The sequence below is a fragment of the Pogona vitticeps genome, chromosome 4, assembly GCF_051106095.1.
Source record: "Pogona vitticeps strain Pit_001003342236 chromosome 4, PviZW2.1, whole genome shotgun sequence".
Lineage (NCBI taxonomy): Eukaryota > Metazoa > Chordata > Lepidosauria > Squamata > Agamidae > Pogona > Pogona vitticeps.
In genome coordinates this window covers 93,353,301-93,368,650 of record NC_135786.1, presented here as the reverse complement: position 1 = coordinate 93,368,650, position 15,350 = coordinate 93,353,301, and the positions used below count along the sequence as shown (strand labels likewise).

Here is a 15,350-nt window from a genome sequence, read left to right as displayed (position 1 = left end):
AGACATACTCCCGCATGCATACATGCATGCACAGGTTGGGGGCTACTGCCCTAAATAAACTTGCATCATGGAAGATGGTTTTTCACCACCAGTAGGATTCAGTTGTCAGCGTAGTCATCTTCTGTACATGAAGCAGGGAGAGACCACCACCTTATACTTCACGTCAGACAGTTCTGCCCCTCTATTCCCAGCTTGTGTCTCTTTTTCCTTTGCCACGCCAGATCAATGGAAAACCCCTCTTGATACCTGAGTCTTCCTTCTCTTTTTATAGTTAAGTGTCTGTTTCGCTTTTCATCTTCAGTTTATTTTTAGATAGTAAGCCCGTGAGCAGCATGGCCCGTGGTATTTTTAATTTTTCATACAGTGCCTAGCAATTTTAGGATCACCATTACCAGTCTGTTTCAGCCGAGATTTAGGAAGCTGGCTTACATGAAATCTCCTCAGAGCTGGGGTTGGGGGGGGCGAATTGACCCTTTTGGACAACAACATCCAGAATCCACATTACCCAGCTGTGATTTGTGCTGCCTCTTGACAGTGGAGGTCAATGTATATAGCGACCCACCATGACTATTAGCCCATGAAAGCTTTATCCTCCTCAAATTTGCCTAATTCCTCTTTAAACGTATTGAAGAAGGGAGCCTTCAGTACTTCTAAGGGTAAATTCCAGTGTTTAATCATGGCTATGTGAGGAAGGACTTCTTTTTGTCCCTCTGGATTCTCCCACTATTTAGCTTCATTGAATGATCCCACATTTTATTGTTATGATAGGGAGGGAAAAATGATTTCCATGTCCACTTTCTCTGCACCATATACAATTTTATACACTGTTATCACATGTGTCATTTCTCACTTTTTTAAAAGCCACAAATATTTTGAAATTTGGCTTCATAAATTGAGTTACTTCAACTCTTTGACTGTTTTGGCTGCCCTTGTCTGCATCTCTGGTGAGGTGTTTCAACCAGAACAATATGGACTATTCCACATGTGTTCATACTGTAGACTTGTATAAATACTCTGTCTGAAATCCTGTTGTTTAATATAGTAAGACACACTAGAATAGACCTATTTAATAAGTGGGGATTTGGCAAATTTATCCCTCTGTAATTTTGGTTGGTTTAAGTGGGCCTACTCTAGTTGCAACTTACCACACTGAGCAATGGGAATTCAGTAACTTCTATTATTGTCAGTGCTATTTTCATTCTTGATAGTCCTTTGCATGATATTTGCTTTTTTCACATATGCTGCATACTGCATCTCCACAGAGCTATTCCCACATAATGCCAACATTTTCTTCCAGCCACTCACCATTTTATGCATGAGGCTTGAAGTTACGTATTTCTTTATCACATGGCAATGTGTATATTTTTACAACTCTTCACATTGTGGTGCATTTACCATTTTATTCCGCATTCACTCTGCTTGGAGAGCTCCTTTTGCAGCATTTTGGCCGCTCTGAATAATGTGGTATTGTCAGCAAAATTTTTCACCACACTTCTCATCTCCAGCCATAACAATATACAGTATATATATATTTTAAAACCTTAGGATAATAATTATTTCATCACACCAGTTGCAAATATATCAAATAGTCTTGTAAGATTCTATATACAGTATTTGAAATAAGTGGGGCATAGTCTCAACGAAGCTAGATTTTTTGAAATAGGCAACAAGGTCTTTATTTTAATCAGGTTCCCCTGCCCCTGCCAAAGGAAGGAACATGACAGGAGGTTGAGTAGGAAAGGTTATGTTGTAGCATTGGATGGAGCTATTACTATGGCTGGTAAGTTGCAGAGCTTGGAAGTAATCATTTACATGTAGCTGCTTCCTTTTCCCTTGTGCTACAGTGATTAAACTGTAGCACTGCAGTGAAGACTCTGCTCACTACATGAGTTTAATCCCAGGCTCAGGTAGCTAGCTTGAGGTTGACTCAACCTTCCATCCTTCAGATGTCGATAAATTGAGTTCCCAACTCACTGGGGAAGTCAATGTGTAGCCTGCATGATTTAATTGTAAGCTGCCCAGATATAGCTTTAAGCACTGTGGGGCGGTATATAAGCAGCACACTTTGTTTCTGCTTTTCCCAATAACTAAACTTTAACTATATTATGAGGGACAATGTCACTCAGTTGGCAGTGTAATTGGTATTGGTCTGAGTTACTTTTTTAGTTACAGGAATGTAGGCTCAGGAAACAGAGAGATCTTATACAGTTCAAGAGCTGGTTTGTGCTGTACCTAACATTGCTGAAAGAAAAATATCAATTTAAAACAAGAACAACAACAAAGAATACAGGTTAAAAGTTTTATTTGCAATAAATTTCATCAGTGGGCTACAAAGAATAAAAGTGTATACCAAATCAACAAGTTAATCTTTAAAATGACACTAAAATCTTTCTTATGTTTTGCTATAATAGATTTACACCATTACCAACCAGGTTTTAAAAACAACAACAAAAAAATACATATTTTAAAAAAGAGGAAAGCAAAAGATTAAAGAAAAGAAAAGGAATTGTAACCATGACACCTGATTACAATTTTAAAGACCTTGGGACTGTAATAGCAACTTTTCACACTGGATTAGTAAACTGTTGTTTACTCTTTGTTGTGGTGTTTTTAAAGGCTTTGATTAATGTCATATACAGTATTAATGATTTTATTGACTGGTTTCTTTTTAATTTGTTTCTAATGATGTTCTCTAGCTGCCTTGAGTGTTGTTCTCTGGAAAGAAGGGATAAAAATGTCCTAAAGTAAACAGATAAATAACATCTTAGTTTTTTCAAAGCAGCTTCCCAAGCTCTGGTGAGTTCTTGAGCCGCTGGAGCTCAGCCACCCTTGAGAGAGAGTGCAGGCCTCCAGCCCTGACATCTTCCATCAGTGTCCGAGCAGCCATGGATAGGATTATCACTGCCTTGATCCTTGCTTTCCATTTCTGAGACAGAAAGCTATCATTCCCTCCTCAAGAGCTTTGAAGTGCTCTGCTGCTCCCTTCTAAGGGGATCTCTCCCAGGCTGCCATTCTGAGGCCCTGTTGCTCTGAAATATCACACTCTGGACTAAGATTAAGGTAAATGAATTCTCTTCTTGGGCAGTGTTGCTTGACGTGATACCCTAATGGTGTCTGAGCACTAAATATCTATTTATTTCCTTGCCATCTCCCTTGGAAGCACTGGGTCATCGGTTCAGGCTCCCTGTCAGAGATTTCCTTCTGGAAACTAACTAGACTGAAATGCAGTCCCAGCGAAATGCAGGGTTTTTTGGGCGGGGGTATGTGTGTGCGGTCCCATGTTCACATGAAAAGGGTTTATGACCCAAATGGAAGTCCACCTGTGTTTTCAACTGTGTCATATGAAATGTATATATTTATATATTTATATATTTATATAGATAGATAGATAGATAGATAGATAGATAGATAGAGAGAGAGAGAGAGAGAGAGAGAGAGAGAGAGAGAGAGAGAGAGAGAGAGAGAGAGAGAGAGAGAGAGAGAGATTCTGTTTCTGATTCTGGCTACCAAGGGTCAATACAAAAACTTTCTGTCAAATATGAGCTACACATGAAACTGTTGGTGAGGATTCAGTATTATGTAGATGCTACAAGGCCATGGAGATATCCCATTTTGAAAGTAGAGATGTTATCTCATCAGTCCTGGGCAGGATATGGAAAGCAGTTAAAACATTCGGTCAGAAGTACCAAGGCAGTTATGCTAAGCGAGGCTGGCCCAGTTATTAGACACAAGTGAAACTGTTGCCTGAGGCAGCCAAGAAGCATTAGAGAGGAGCTGTGGGCTGCACAACAATCTCTTTAGGCCCAGGAGTTAATCTACTGCTGAAACGAGGATGCAGCTCTTTGTCCAGATAGATTTTGTATGTGAAGCAGTGGGGCTGGCATCTTGTACTAGCAACTTATCTGGCCAAATTAGAATGTGCAAAGCTATGAAGCAAACTAGTAGCCACCAGAGCTACTATTTTTCATTGGCGTGAAGGTATCAGGTACTAAAAGAGAAGAATCCATCTCATGTGGTTATTGCCAGAGCTTGGAGAGGGTACTTTTCTTTTGTTTTGCTTTCTTTTTCTTTTATTATAATAATTATTACAGCTACTAGAACATCGCAGTTGATATAGTCCATAGTCATGCTAGCTGGAGGATTACAAGAGAAATAATTGAATCCTCTGCCAATCTCTGGATATTATGTGCAGGAAATACAATGGCACATAGAGGAAGAATAAGGCATATTGATATTTAACATTTAGGAAATAGTAACAACTATCCCCCAGAACTCAGGGGCATGGAACAGCGGCACTGTGTGGCACAGTGAACTTCCAGCTGTGGGTCCATGATGGAGCATGTTCCAAATGAGATGGGGTGGGCAGGCCCTGCTGGTATGAGCTACAGTAAGCTTCTGAGTGGTGCTGGATGCTCACACGCCACATTGTCTCATGACCTTCTTCTCCTTGGCCATTATTAATCATAGCTGGGCAATGCAGCCTGCATATATGGTTCATCTCTTCACCCGTTGCTCACGGTGAAAAATAGGGAAACACACAAATTGTGAAAGTAAGGAGAAATTGTTTGAATGTTCTGGTTGACTTGCAGAAATTGGCCAAGGTTAGCACCACATACAGTGGGGTCTTGACTTGAGAAATTAATACGTATTGGAAGGCGGTTCTCAAGTCAAAAAGTCTGTAAGTAAAGTCTCCATTGACCTACAGTGCATTGAAAACCGATTAATCCCGTAACAGGCCGTTTTTGTTCCATTTTGGGTTTTTTCTGGTCTGTAAGTCAAATCTCAGTCTGCAAGTCAAACCTAAATTTTGCGGCCAGAGAAGTCTGTAACTCAAAAAGTCTGTAAGTCAAGCCGTCTGTAAGTCAAGGGTCCACTGTATATAAGAATAGTGTAGCTTTTGTTCTTCTTTTCTAGCACTAAGGCAGACATTGGTTGCTTTCAGTTTCACATTTCCTCCAGGCTTGCTTGGCTCATCTGGAGCTTTGAGAATTTTTCCAATCTTAATTCTAGTTTGGCAAGAACTTTTAAGATTTTCTTTTGTTAATGTTCACATAAAATGTATAAGGATTTGAAATAATTTTCTCCTCATGTGTACATTTTCCCGTAATTTCCACAGTTATTCTTAATACACAGTTATATAGATTTGAGGGTATGTACTGTATGTTCCCTTTATGTGTGCAGAGCAGTGCATTTTCTCTTCATCTTTATAGGGAAATGCCATGGCAGCACTTCGTTGCAAACTGAATAGATTTTTCACAAATCCCAATTAAAACCCCTAATGACTCCACAAATTTAAAAATGATGATATCCCAATAAGTAAGTAAATAAAATCACACATACTTCTAATCTGAGGGTGCACACAAACTGAACTGTGAATGTTAAAAGATTTGACATGAGTTTTTGTCATATAAAATAAGAGGTCAACCTGGTTTTCACTATGGTTAAAGGTGAGGGAAATTGGCACTCAACATCTCTGAGTAGCTCCTAATTTTAATGCTATCTAAAACATGTCAGTATTAGTATAGTGAGCAAATACATTTGAAAAACATTTTTTAAAAATCCATTATGAAGAATTTAAAATAGTGCCTTTCTCTCTCTATATACACCTATAAGACATTAGTGGATACATCTTTGCATTCATTAGTAATTTCAAGAGCTGTTAATTGTTATAGCGAAAGCACCCCAAACGACTAAAAGCTTATAGTCAGGTGCCACTTAAAAGCATTGCTATCCACCTCCATGTAGATGGAAATTAGCCTCTCTGTGAACAATTGCATATACACTGCATTTTAGCCAGAAGTACATTTTTGAAACTGAGTTTAAAAAAGAAATTATGCCACAAGTATACTGATAGTTTCAAGGTCTTAACACTGAAGCGAAAGGGAAGAGGAGAAAAAAAAACTTACACTTTAATTTATGCATGTCTTTTTACCTGCCCTTCTACAAACTGTTGACTGGATAGCTCAGAGGTTTAAGTAGAGGTTGGGAATTCAATTCCTTACTGGGCCTCCTGAGAGAAGAGCCAGCCTGGGAGGCTGTGAGCAGGCTGCACAATCTCAGGGCGACCCCCCAGAAGAAGGGAAGGGTAAACCCAGTGGTGGGATTCATCAGGCCAACAAACGGTTCTGCAGAACCAATAATACATTACCTACCGGTTCTGTAGAACTGGTGCGAACCTGCTGAATCCCACCACTGGGTAAATCCCTTCTGAGCACACCTTACTTAGAAAACCCTGGAAATAACCATGATAAGCCAGAACTGGCTTGGTGACAAATTAGTATTATTTTACAATCTCGCTGTTCACAGATGCCACCACAAGGGCAGCAAAACCTAACTACAAGTCATAAAAGGCCAAAACAAAAGGTTTGTCACAATCATGTATTTGTTATATCTACTGTAGTTTCAGTAACCTCCTGTCAAAATGGATCCAGACAGAATGTGTGCTTTATCTTCAAAACCACCCAGTGAATAATCCAGACAAGACTTGATTCCAGCTGAATCCCTAATCCACCCTAAGATCTGCCAGTAGCAGATTCATTGTGCATGTTGTTGTTGTTGCATGGAGTCATCAAGCTGGTTCTGGTTCATGGTGACCCAATGAATTAGTGACCTCCAAAAGGTCCTGTTGTTGGCTGTCCTATTCAGCCCTTACAAACTCATCATCCATAATATAAGTCACAATTTATGACAAAAGCATGATATGGGCAAAGCAGCTCTGGTTTTCTTTGCACCTGTTAAATCCAGCTCCTTTGTTTTTCATCTTGCATTTCCTTCCCTGCCTCTCTGCACCCAGTTCCTTCATTTCTCATCACAGTTCCCTTGACTTCCTGTTATTTCAGCCTTAAATCAATTTGTGTTAAACAATCACCATTGTCCCCGACACACACAGCACTTTATTTCTGTCTTCCCTCCTGCTCATCGAGAAGCAGACTCAGTGGTGCCATCCTAACAAATGAAGGTTATGCCGAGAGTGGCCCAAGTCCTTTAGAAACTGATGGTTTGATCCCAACCATATGATAATACAACCCCCTCCCTCTCAGGATGAGTCATGATATAGTATGACTTAGCACAGCAAATGTCTGCTTTGCTGGCTACAAATGTCACAGGGAAAGCACTGTGCAAACAGAATTACCCTTATGGGTCTGATCTTCTGGGGCCATTTGGGTTCTCATGACAAGGATTGAAAAAGATGATCTCCATTTCTACTCAAGCATCACCATGAGGATGGCAACTGGAGAGGAAGTGGGACTGTTCCCTAATGGGGAATGAAATTTTTTTTGGGGGGGGAATGCCATCAGAATCAGCTGAGTGGAAGAGAGAAGGCAAATTCCAATGCCGCATGAGTAGACCTCTGTTCATACAATGGGACTTTCTGTTCCATTTCTCAACCTTGCCCCTTAATGTTTGCTCTTTATGATCCCCCTCCCCCTCTGGGGCTGCTGGTAGATGTTTCCATTTTGTTGGTGCTGTGCTCTTTGTTGGTAGACAAAAACACAGACAGGGTCATAAGTAAGGCGATCCAACTGGGACTTCACCCCAGGGTGCCAAATTTAGAGGGCACTCCCTTCCTCAGATTTCCAATGTTTTCCCAGCAGCCTGATCTGCCATGGAAAAAGAGAGCAGCGCAAAAGGCCTCTGAGGTGAACTTTATCCATTTTTGACAGCTTGTGTGACCAGTAGACCAGGTCATCAGGTGAGAATGCCAGGCCCTGAGGCAGTGGAGGGCAAGACGACCCGGGGCTTGATAAACAAGGCTTTTTTGTCGAGACACAAGGAGAGGTGGCTCTATGGAGGGTTGCTCTGACCTGTTAATGGATAAAGCAGCTCTCTCCTTTCAGAAGTCAAATCTGTCCAGGGCTCAGGAGAGTCGGTCTCTGGCCTCGACCCTGTGGAGGTGAAGAGCTTCTGGCTAAGTGTTCAGCACTGTAATTGTATTATCTTCTTGTTATACATTAACAAAGTTTGTGTTGTTTACCCTGGGTGCAACGGTGGCTCATCACAGTTGTGACACAGATACAAAGTAGAGGTATTTAAGACCCTGGTCAACAGGGTAGTCCCATGGTCTGTTTTATAGGGGATAGGGTCCTGTTTGAAGGGCTGCCAGAAGACAAACCTGTTTTTGTGAGTCCTTTCGATTTGAAGGGCTGTCCCATCAAGCTAAAGATCAAGAGTCATAAAGAAGGTGGATGTTGACATTGGGTTTTCCTAGTCAATGCCTGCACTGCTGAGACAGTGGAGGTGCATCACCTGGTCCTGCCCCTGAGATGTACTGAAATGCTGCTTGATTTAGCAGACATCATTTCTAATTTTGCATCCAGACGTATAAATTAGCATCTACAGTTTCTATGCAAATCAGTGCCCTCTTTTGTTCTCTTTTTAGATCATGGATGTGCTATGTGGTAGTGGCCATTCTAGTAAGCAAGCTGTACCAGGAAATGCTTCTCCTTGAGGAATCAAGCAATATGGGTTCCGGAGAAAATTATTCTGTACGGCAGCATAGAAACCTGTTTGACCATCCAGCCCAGTAGTACCTTAATACTCTCTGTGTAGGTGGTGCATACCCTCACATGTCACATGTGCCGTCCCAAAGTCATCTATGCAGCTCCCAAGTTCTTCAACAACTGGGGGGTAGGTGGGCTGACCTGCCGGCCATTTATTTCCTACAGATGGTCAATTGCAGAGGGGCTGTTTCTAAACCACCAGTGGTAGCACACCAGCAGCAACATTGACCAGGGCTTCTGGAAGAGGGAGAAAGCTTTAGCCCTAATCCAGAGCCATTTCCCTCTCCTAGTGATTTTGTGCAGAAGGACCAGGATCAGGGACAATTAAAGCACCCTCCACACCCCAGGGTTTTTGTGAGTCTTTCTCTGTACGTGTATGTATGTGTATGCGTATGCATGTGTGTCTGCTTATGGTGTCCTGTGGAAGCCTTGGATTTTTCTGTTTTGCAGGCACTAAAGGAACATTTCCTCCCTTATACTCCTGCCTGGGCATTGTGATTATTTTTGGAGGCTCGTCTCCAGGTGCACCCACCAAATGAAGTGAGGCAGATGGCTAGGAGAGAAAGTGCCTTCTCAGTGGTTCCATGGCACTCCCTTTATAGTACCTTGCCTGCTGCTCACACTGTTAAATATTCTGGCACAAGGCAAAGCCATTTCTTTTTTCCAGGTGTTTTAGACCTTTATAGTCAATTTCCTTTTCAAAAGCTTTTAACCTCTTCATTGTAAGATTTGCTGTTTTTAACCTGTTCTAGGTGTGAGCTGCTCTGAGTGCTTGAAAAGGCTGCTCTGTGTTTTTGAATTGGAGCCCTCTTACAGCCCCCAGAATTCAAGTCAAGGATGGTTCTGCTCATGGAGATCTGAACAAACATTGCTTTGTATGGCATATGAGTGTTTCCCAACCTCGAGTCTCTAGACCTTCCTGGACTTCAGCTCCCAGAAGACTTCACCATTAGCTGTGCTGGCAAGGGCTTATGGAACCTGCAGTCCAAGAAAATCGGGACCCAAGTCTGGGAACCACTGACATATATAGATTAAGTAAAAAGATTACCATCTTGCTTTCTATCAGTGGCAGGATAAATCTTAGCTTCTGCATGTATAATTTTTCAAAGTTCAGGACACCAATTTTGGACCTGTTGCGGAATAAACATCCTGAGAATCACACTGATTTTTGAAGCATGTTTCTACCCCTCATGGATAACTCAGAATCATAGGGTTTCCAGGTCAGCAGGTTCTTATTCTATGAGATTTCAGGACCAAAAACAGAGACCTAGAGGTAGGTTTTTGTGATGCCGTAGGGCCAGACCCTATGTTACAAAGGGTGAAGACTTCCACCCCAATTTTAAAAATGGTTTGTGGTTATGTGTGTGTGTGAGAGAGAGACCAACAGAATAGAAATTCAGAGATGAATTTAATAGCCAACATGTGCATTCCAGCAGCAAAAGCTCTAGTGTATGCAAGATAATGAAAATGATAAGACTATCTCTGAGCATATCTAGGTGGCATGTCCTGGAGTCATGGACCCCAACACTAGAATTGCCAGGTTGGATACATCCCATTCCTTGAGAGTTCAGGTACCGTACCCAAGACCCAAGGAATGGGCACTGAAACCTGAATCTCAGGGCCAAAGCCTGGGAGCTTTCAAGCCTAGGAAAAGCACTCAGCCATGGAAAGGTACCACTGGGCTTAGTTTCTGTAATTTAGTCACATGGCAGAATTTTGGTACTGAACTGGGATGAGAAGATGAGCAGCCCTATAACACATCCAGACTCTATACCACCCATTCATGCAAAGTATTAATGTTCAAAGTGCACTCGCATCCACAGCGTCTTGCCTCCTTTTGGAATTTACCAGAAGAAGCGAATAATGCACGTCTTGTCTCTCCCAATGGCAGAAACTTTATCATTCAGCTTGAGCTCTCCATCTCTCTCTCTCTCTCTCCCCTGCCATCCCACCGTCTCAGTTTATGCTTATGCTTTGGTGGCCAACCCACAACAAGCTTCCTAAGCTCCAAAGTGTGTACAGAGAGCGCTGCTGCTTATAAAGCCGGCTTGAAATCAGTAACTTTGGCCCTGCTCAAATGTTCAGAATTGATTCAAAAACTCCTTTGATGACTTGGAAATGGGGATGTGGAAATGGAGGCATTGGGGGGGTGTTTCCTCAGGTCCTTCCCCCACTGTAGCCCTTGCAGCCTGATGGTGCTGGAGATCAGAGAAGCATCTGATTGGCTGCAAGAAAAGACAGGCTAAAGATTTGTGCAAGCCAGGCACTTCTTTTATTTGTCTGTTTGCCCATCTCCCCAAAATCTGACATTTAGGTTCTGTCGATATATGGTGGTTGTTTTTTCAGCTATTATCTTAAATCTTGTCTATCAAACTCAGGGCAAGTCATATTGATCTGGCCTTTCTTGCATTCTCCCTTCCCCCTCTCTCATGTGTGTCAGGACTGAAGCTCTTCATAAGGGTTTTCTTCTCCCCCTCCACTCAAGACACTTTATTAGCTTATTATACACTTGAGCATTGCTTAGCCAGTTTCTCCACTGATGCAAATGCATGAAAACACAGGCTAACCAAGAAGAGAGGGAAACAAACATGCCTGAGAAATAAAATTCAGAAACAGCAAACATTTGTAAGTAAACTTTATTGCAAAGTCAGTGACCAATTAATATATTTGAACTTAGCTACTAGGAAAAAGAAATTAACTCCAAGTAGAGCTGTAACCATAGTTGAAGTGATCAGGACTGAGCCATGGTGTGCATTAGGCTCATATAACCCATCTCCTTTTTTTTGCTTGCAAGAGGAGAAAAGGGAAAGCTTCTACCCTCTGTTTTGAATGCCCTGACACCATATAAAAACAAATATTATAGCAAACTGTGGTTTGTTCAAACTTGAGTCAGTTCAACTGAACCACTGTTTGACTCCACCTCATTTCAGATAAAACAAAGTTTTGCTCTTCGAATATGCATATGAAGTGGAACTGTGGTTTGTTCACTCATTTCTTCAAAGTTATCATGCAAGAATGAGGAATAGAAAGGGCAGACCAATGAGTCCCAAGCTAAATCTGATAGTTTAGAGATGACCTTCTCATCCAGGATGTGTTTATAGGTACACAATATTGATTATTGTAAAGTGAACATCGCTTTGTAAAGAGAACAGTCAACAATACTCACGTATGTTAGTGATAAAAGGCTAATTAGCTTCATTAATCAATGAGGGCTTTCATGAATGAATCTGTGAGGGACCGTTTTAAACATTAATGGTAATTTTAATTGGTGGAAGTTAGAATAAAAGGCACACTTATTAATTTTTGAATGGTGTTTTCATTTTGGGCATGATTATTGTCATAGGAAATGAAATTAGGAATATAAGAAGTGTCTGTACTTTTGTTAATATGGTAGCTTTAGTTTTATAAATTGAAATGTTTCTAATACTTTTTTCCCCAATATCAAGAATATACTCTTATTGAGATTTTAGTAATAGAAAGTAACACTCAGTCTTATACATATTTATTCCTAAGTAAATCTAACTGACTTCAGAAGCACCCACTCCCCAATAAATATGCTTAGGAATGCAGCCATAGCCAATTAATGTGGTTAAAAGCAGGAGTGGGTTGTAGCCGACTACAGATGTAGCTGGAGTGGCACAAGCAGAGCGAACTGGGGCCAGAAGGAATGGTGGAAGGGACTTAATACGGTGGCTAGGAGGTTATATCAGGCCACTCATTCAGAGGCAACAGTCAACAATGACATTTATGATGGAGCACCAAGGGCTCAAAAAACCTGTCCGGGACTGATAGAGCGATGGCTCCTCAAATGTCTGGTACATTACAGTGCTTGCCTGCTAGGGTGCTTTTGACTACGCAGGTTATAAACTCTTAGCTGTTCAAAGCAAGCATAGAAAACTGGGGTAGATAATCTGTGCCTATCCAGGTGTTCTTGAATGACAGTTCCCATTATCCATTACCACTGGCAATCCTGTTTAATGCTGATGGAAGTTAAGTCCAATAATAACTGGTGGGTCATAGGGTGCCATAGTAAACACCCTTAAAATATTCTTTCGATTGGCAGATTGCCCTCCCTCTCAATGGTAGTCTAGTAAGACAGATATTGAAAAAATCACCCTTTTTTCTAAGCAAGATATCCTCTGCAAGGACGTGGCAGCTTTCCACATTCTCTCAACACTTTAATATTGTGCAACATTATTTATTTCTAGATATAATGCAAGTTACATGATCTTTAGAGACCAACATGGAGAAGCATATTAAAAACACCCCAAAGCCCTTTTGAGCATTGATTGGTGTGCAGACTGTAGGCCTTTCTTCTGTCCCGTTCTTTTGTCTGCAAAGTGGTACTAATAAATCAAAAATTTGGTTCCAGATTCGTATCAAATGCTGTGAAATAGGGATGAAATTTACACTACTCTTCTATTTCATAATTGTTTCCCTACATGACTGGAATATAGAATCATGACAGCAGTCACATTTTGCCTGACCGTGAGATGCTTTCTGAGTTTAATGTTGATTTCTGTGTGGGTTGGTGTTTGCTAGTATCACTGCTGATCACTCTGCTGGTTAATTTGGAAGCACACTGTACAAAAGAAGGCCAACTGGCTCAATGTGACCCTTTCTAAGGCAATTACTTAAGCACTGACAAAAGAGATTTGCATAACATTTGTATATGCAGGCTTAGATGAGTGCTTGTAAATTTAGAAATAATTACTCTAATTTGAATAGGAATGTACATCTTGCCATAGTGGGAAACAGAGGGAGAATCATTCTGTTGATAGACTCCTTGGAAACTTCTGTTTGGGTGGCCAATTGTGCTCTTTTAGGGCAGGCCTCCATCTGTAGGGATGGCAGAGGAAAAAACTAATTTTTAAGGTGGTCTTCATTTGAAAGCCTGTCAAGTCTGAGTCTGCTTTAAGGATAAGGGCCACTATCATATTACCAGTCCCAACTAAGAGTAGAGCTGTACTCAACACTTAGGTAAAGGTAATTGAGTTAGTGAGTCTATTCTAGTTGAGACTAGTAATAACAAATCAAAGAAGAATCATGATGGCCACCAAAGGAGAGAAAACAGGGACCTTAAAGTTGTCCATTCATGATACCAACACCTAAACAGTGGATTCAGCAGATATGCAGATCGCCTGGTCACCATCTTCCCCATTTCACTGAGACATGCTGTAATTCCATTTAAATTACTGAAAACGTTTCTAATTTTGCCTTTGTAAGTATAAATCAGCACATGTAGACTTATGCAAATCAGTGTATACTTTTGTCCTGGCCATGTGTAAGCAATGTCCCATTTTAAAATTATTTTTAAAATACCATCATCCATGGGTCCCTTTCTGGACCAGCTGTCCAAACTGAGCATGAGAGGTACTGTTTGGTAGAGGTTTTGGTCTTACAATGGTGCCTCGCTAGACAATGATAATCCATTCCACTGAAATTGCTGTTTAGCTAAATCATTGTCTAGCGAAAAGCATTTCCCTATTGGAATGCATTGAAACCTGTTTAATGTGTTCCAATGGGGAAGAATCGTCGTTGTCTAGCAAAGATCAGCCATAAGAAAGCCGCTTTGCAAACCACCAATCAGCTGTTTAAATAGCTGTCTTGCAAAGCTTAGGTCCCAAAAACACCTGTTTTGCGAGCGCGGAGGGAGCTGTCAAAATCGTCATCTAGCAAAAATTGGTTTGCAAAGCAGGGACCAAACATTGTCCAGCAAAAATCCCCCATAGGAATCACTGTTTTGCAAATTGCTATAGCGATCACAAAAAGTCAATGTCTAGCGAAAAAACTGTCATGCGGGGTAACTGTCTAGCGAGGCATCACAACCAATTTCAGGAGGTAGCATTGGGGGATTGTTGCTGGCTCCCTCAGTCGTTATGCTCTCAGGGGCCTGTCAGGTTCCATCCTCTTCCCTGCTCATGCAGTTTCACCTTCACATGAAACCGAGAGACCCTTCAAAAGCTCAGTTGGTAACTGCAAGAGCGCTCCTGCAGCTTTTGCTTGGGTCTAGGCAGTCCCTTTGCTCCACTTGGGAAATGAATGAGTGTTCTTCATACACTTCCTGTGTTTTCTATGGTAAATAATAGTATTTTATATGGTTGGTATTTTATATTGTTTCAGTCAGAGGTGATAGCATTTAATATTTAGAGTTCTTTTAATTGTGAGAGCTTGGGTATTGCTGACCTGAGTATAAATGTAAATAGAGGCAGATTACAGAACTCAAAGTTTATTTTCAGAAATCACCATGAGGGATGAAGCTTGGAAGAAACAGGGTGTACATATGGGTATATGTTTTGTAACAGGTTTGCTGAATCAGTGTTTTGGCAGGAACTCCACAAGACGTTTTAGCAACGGAAGTGTTTGTGAAGAAACCAGTCCTTTCTAGACAGGGTTTTTGTTTTATTAACACATTTGAAAGAATTCATCACCTCCTAGGACTTTTCCCTCTGGTTAACTTTCTCAGACTTTCTCAGCTAAATCCTTTCTGGCCACTTTTCTAGCCAAGCACTATTCGACCTCACTCAGACCCAAGCTCTCACAATATAAACCCCACCTAACAGTTAAGCTAGCGAGACTCCCTATACTAAAATCCCCTCTTGTGGGATTTTATTTGGCTTTTCCATTAGGTCTTTGGCCAATCATTTTTCAGGAGGAGGGACAAGTGATCTGTATGTCTCAGGAATACGAATACTTGCTGGATTATACTTTCTTAATGATTTAAGCTGCTTCAGAAGGATGACACCTTGGCAAGGAATTTTGAAGCCTTGCCAAAATCTCCATCTCCAGCACAAGACTGAGGCAAGGAGCTCTTTTTTCTATATCAGTGTCTCTGGGACACACAAAATG

General features: G+C 41.1%; 1 protein-coding gene across 1 annotated transcript in view; it reads right to left on the bottom strand.

Moving 5' to 3' along the window:
* Positions 1-2,285: 2,285 nt before the first annotated feature.
* Positions 2,286-15,350, bottom strand: part of LOC140706692 (uncharacterized) — a 97,719-nt gene continuing 84,654 nt past the window's right edge. Inside the window, exon 4 of the mRNA XM_078391769.1 lies at positions 2,286-15,350. This exon is cut by the window's right edge and continues 22,719 nt beyond it. The gene's annotated coding sequence lies outside the window, so the exon portion shown is untranslated.